Consider the following 5,704-nt stretch of genomic DNA (forward strand, 5'->3'; position numbering starts at 1 on the left):
GCATAAATGTAGTCATAGACCTTTCCTTAACCCTCGATCTAGCCCTAACCGTAGCACTAATTCTAGCCCAACCTTAGCACTAAAACTTTACCTGTCCTAGCACTAACCCAAGCTGTAAACCTAACCTTAACCCTACCCCAAACCTGAATCTTAGAAATAACCCTAGCCCTAGCCATAACCTTGCCATATTCCTTGCTCTATCCCTAGCATAACCAAGCCTTGGTCTTAGCCCTAGACTTTGCACTAGCCCTAATCTCAACTTTTTTTTGGTTGCAGGAAAATATTTATTATAATCTAGTATTTTAGGTAAAATGAAAAATAAGGAAGGCTCACTTCTGTTTTAACATCTTATTTGTTCAGCTCCTACAGATTTTAAAATATATATTTATAGGCTGGAGAGATGGCTCACTAAAATATATATTTACAGGCTGGAGAGATGGCTCAGAGGTTAAAAACACTAACTGTTCTTGCAGAAGTCCCAGGTTTGAATCCCAGCACCACATGGCAGCTAACAACTATTTGGAACTCCAGTTCCAGGGGACCCAACAGTTTCTTCTGTTCTCCACGGGCATTGCACTACAAGGCTTCACTTTCCCAAGGGTGGATGGTGGCTGAAAAATCAACTTTGGAGTCCAACAGAAAGCATTTCTGAATGATATTTTGCCTGTTGTTCACAGTAAGAACAGGATAGCCCATCTGGCTAGTCCAGGTATCCTCCACTTCTTTCACTGGTAGATTACTTGTGTCTTCCAGTGAGTCCCAAAAGCCAGAATGTTTTGCATTCTTGAGCTGAAAACTTTTTAAGTAAATCTGCAACCTTTTGAAAATTCTCTGGTGTTATCCAGTCTCCAAGCATTCTCAGAATAGAATCTCCCTTGCTGTATGATGTTCCATCAAACACAGCAGTTATTTCAGTTGGAGTTGACACAGTAACAACTGATGAAGATATTAAAGAATCATCTTGCACAGGTAACACATCCTCAAGTAACACCTGCTCAAGCATTTGCCAGTCTTTTTCTGCATGATTTACTCCCAAGAACTCGAAGAAAGAAGCAAATCCTTCATTTAGCCGCAAGTCATCCCACCAATCCATGATCACAACATTTCCAAACCACTGGTGCACAAGTTCATGAGCAATTACACTGGCCACGCCCTGTTGATTGGATGAAGCTGATTGGCTCAAATCATAAAACAGGTTTAATTCTCAGTAAGTGACAATTCCCCAATTCTCCACGGCACCGGAGACAAAATCTGGATTAGCGATTTTTATCTAGTTTAGGAAGAGAATATTCCACAGCAAAGTATTCTTCAAAATATTCAAACACAGTTTTAGTTATGTTTGCAGCATATTTGGCAGTCTATTTTTGTGCTGGCTGGACATAAATATTGAGTAGTTTGCCACTCTGGGACATTTTCTGTATGGAGGTGAATTGTTATACAGCAAATCACACCAGGTAAGTGCTCATGGAGACACACTTCATAAAAATGGTTCATTTCCATTTGTCACCTACTGGCTCTTCTTTCTCTACTGGCATATTTGAACATGCTTGGTATTTTGTGGGGTGAATGATGGATATATTGTAAGTTGCCTTTTTGTTCAGTTCATCGAAGCATGGGAAGAACTTCCTGGCATCAGTCAGCTCACGGTCTGTTGGTGCTATACTCGGTTCCAGGGCAATTACAGTCTGTCATGGCAGGGAGGCATGGTGGCTGGAGGTGGCTGGAGCAAGATCAGCAGAAGCTAAACTCTCACATCATTATGCAGGCACAGGAAGAAACCTCAAATTTCTTTATTGTTAGCCCTAAATCTATTCTTAACCCTATTATGAAACATATCCATGGCCCTAGGCCCAACTTTCAACCTAACACAGGCCCTATCCCTAGCCATGTCCATAGATAAGCTAAAGCCCTAACCCTGACAATAGTCCTCAATCTATTCATTACAACCCTAACCTAGCCCTAAACCTAGCCCTAGTCCCAGTGCTAGCCCTAGCCTTAAACATAGTGCTCACCCTAAACTTAACCCTAACCCTGAAACACACCAACATGACCTAGCCCTTACCATAGTACTAAACCTTTTCATAGGCCTAGACCTAACCCTAGTCCTAAACTTAGTCATAGACCTAGTTCTTATCATAACACTAGCCTTAGTCCTAACGCTACACATATCACTTGCCCTTGCCATAAACCTAGCCCTAACTTTAGCCCAAACCCTTGGCCTCTTGTAACCTTATCACAAACTCTAGCCTAACCTTAACCCTTGCTCTAGTCCTAGCCCTAAACCTACCCTTTACTTGCCCATAACCCCAGAACTAACCTTAGCTCTAAACTTAGCCCTATCCCTGTGCTTAAGTCTAACCCTAGCCTTATCCATTGCCCTATTCCAAGCCCTTGGCCTAGCCCTAACCGAGCTCTAACTAGCCCTAACTCTAACCAAGCATTAACCCTAATCATAGTTCTAACCCTAAGCTTAAAACTAACCCAAACCCTAGCCTAGTCTTATCACTAAATCCATGCCAGATACTGCTATCCCTAGCCCTAGCTGTAGCCCTAACCCTAAACCTAACAATAACCCTAATCCCAACCCCTAAACTCTAGCAATAACCTTAACCCTAACCCTAACCCTAACCCTAAACCCTAACCCTAACCCCCAAAACAACCCCAATCCCAAAACCAAAACCAAACCCTAATCCTAACCTTAACCCTAACATAACAATAGTTCTAACCTTAACTCCACATGCTACACCTATCCTTAATCCTGGCCCTAACAGTAGACCTAGTCATACACCTAGTCCTCATCCCAATCCTAATCCTAACTCTAACCCTAAACCTTGACATAACTGTAACCATAAACCTAGGTTTAAACATTGACTGAGCCCTAGCCCAAGCATTAGCACTAGCTATAAAACTACCACTAGCCATAGCTCTAGGTATAACTCTTAGCCTTGCTCTAGCCAGAGTGTTAGCACTAGCTATAGAACTACCAATAGCAATAACACTACCCCTAACTCTAGCCTTAGTTCTAACTCTAAACCTAACTATAATCCTAAACCTAACACTACCTTAGCCCTTAAGATAACCACAAATGTTAGGAACCTTGCCCTAACTGTATCACTAATCCTCAACATAGCCCTAACAGTAGCAGCCTTAAAACCTCCTCTAAAATAAAGCTAACCCTAGCTATAGTCCTAGTCCTAAACTTATCCCTAAAACCTAGCCCTAAACGTGACACTACCCCTAACCCTAACCGTAACCCTCACCCCAATCCTAACCCTATACCTATCCCTACATCTAGACCTAGATCTCCATTTAACCATAAACCTAGTCTTAAACCTAGCCCTATCCCTATGAGTATCTCTAAAACCAGCCTAATCCTATTCCTAACCCTAACCCTAGCAATAACCATATTCCTAACTCTTGTCCTAACTGCATCTATAACCCTAAGCCTAACCCTAGACCCAGAACTAGCCCTAGACCTAGACCTAGCCCTGACCTTGACCCTAACCTTGACCCTAACTCTAACTAGAAGCCTAGTCCTAACCAAAGCCCTATTCAAAGTCCTAGCCATAGGCCTAAACCTAGTCCTAATGTCAGTCCTAACCCTAGCCCAAACAAATAACCAAATCCTAAATCTAATTCTAGCAGTATTTCTAACTCTAACCCTGACCTAATCCTACCCAGAACATTAAACCTAACACAAATAAACACTAAACCTAAACACAGGCCTAGCTGTGGTGCTAACCTTAGTAATAACCCTAGCTCTCAGCCTAAACCTAGTCCTAGTCCTAGCCTTAGCTCTAAACCTAACCCTAAGCCTAACCCTAAACCTAACCCTAAGTCTAACCTTAACACTAAACCTAGATCTAACCCTCCCTTTCCCTAAAGTTAGTCAAAGGCCTAGCACTAACCCGAAATCTAACCTCAGCCCTTGACCAAATCCTTGTCCTATCTGTAACCTTATCCACATGTCTAGCCTAACCTTAGCCCTAAACATACCCTAAACTTTACCAAAACCCTAAGACTAAACCTAGACTTCACTCAAGTCCCCTCCCAGGCCCTAACCATATCCCTATGCCAATCACTAGGCCTAATATTAGTCCTATTCCTAAAATTAGTCTGAACCCTAACCTTAAACCTAACCCTAGTCCTAGGCCTATCCTTAGCCTGACCATAACCCTAACCCTAACTCTAACCCTAACACTAAATTTAGCTCTAGCCCCAACCCTAATCCTAGTTGTAGACATAGCTGTAGACCTACCCTTAAACCTAGCCCTAAACCTTGCTCTAACCTGAATACTAGCAAGCCCAGCCCTTTTAGTATCCCTAACCCACCCTAAATCTAACCCAATCCTAACCCTTACCCTTACCCGAGCCCTAGCCCTAGCCGTAGCCCTTGCCCTAGTCCTAGGGTTGTTCATAGCCAGAATCCAACTTCTAAACATCAACATAAAATCAGGCCAATCACTAACTATAATCCTAACCTAGACCTAGCCCTAACCACAGCACTAACCCTAAACTTAACCAGAAACATAACCTTATTCCATCCTTAAACACAGGTCTACTCCTATCCCTAGCTGAAGCGCTAATCCTAGCAATAACTCTAGCCCTACTCCTAAACGTAGCCCTAGCCCTAGTCAACTGTGAACCTAAACTTCAGCCTAACCCTAACAATAATGATAGGACTACCCTAGCCATCACACTAGCCCTAGCCCTAGTTGTAGGTCCCCTTCATGGATTATGATGGATGTCGCAGGCTTCCTCCCTGGCAGCCTGGAGACACCTTATCTCTACAAAACCCCCCTGAGGTCTGGCAGATCTGGCTTGCTGAGATCTGAGAAGTGGCTGTGTGATTTCTTGCCCTCCTCCTCCATCACATGGTCATGCTAGAGGTCATACCCTTTGAGGGCTGGTAGTCAATGACAGGTAAGATCCTGATGGTCAGGACGACCTAAGACAGGCACAGTCCAAAAAGCGGAGTGTCCTCTGAGGTGGGGTCAACTATGTCAAGGCAAAGAACCTTGGCTCCCACTGACCTTTCTATAATAAAAGGGGATAGATATGTAGGAGAGGAAGTGCCAGGCTTAAGCACAGACTGCACTAAGAGAACACAGCTTCTGCTTTGAGAGCACAGTCTGCACTTCTGCAAAATAGCCAACCTACAGTCTGCCTGGATGAAGGGATCCTGCCTGGATGAGGGGATCTATCAGGAAGTGACATGTCAACTTATGGGACACTCGGGGAAGTGGGAGAGGTATATAAGTCTTGTACTTCCCAGCAATAAAAGAGTCTGCAGCACCTCGTCTAGTGCCTGCTCTCATCCGGCTCCTGGAGTCTGTGTGTTGATCCTGCACCACTCAGCCCCACCTTGGCCAGAACCCTCATTCCCTGAAGTCCCTCTTGGGCTGGACCCACGAGGAAACGTGCAACAAGCCTAGTCCTATGTCTTCCCGAATTCCCTCTGGGTCTCCTGCACAATCAGATGAACTATAGCATACATTTTATGTGTGTTTGCTAACTTACAAAGGAATGAGTATCCAGCGCCTAGCCCCACCCCTCCTGCAGTGGGTCTCAGAGCCCACCATATCAGACCGCTCCACAACTACCATAGTCACTGCTAGCATTTGCTTCCACCTCAGGGGCTCGCAATCTTGCACCATGTCCATATGTGTCGGTCCATTCTGTCCTTGAGCTGCAGCACAAGGTT

General features: G+C 44.1%; 1 pseudogene; it reads right to left on the reverse strand.

The window, feature by feature from the left end:
- Positions 1–5,657, reverse strand: part of LOC103734252 — an 8,145-nt pseudogene extending 2,488 nt beyond the window's left edge.
- Positions 5,658–5,704: the final 47 nt, after the last annotated feature.

The sequence above is a fragment of the Nannospalax galili genome, unplaced genomic scaffold (assembly GCF_000622305.1).
Source record: "Nannospalax galili isolate Female #2095 unplaced genomic scaffold, S.galili_v1.0 scaffold1117, whole genome shotgun sequence".
Classification (NCBI taxonomy): domain Eukaryota; kingdom Metazoa; phylum Chordata; class Mammalia; order Rodentia; family Spalacidae; genus Nannospalax; species Nannospalax galili.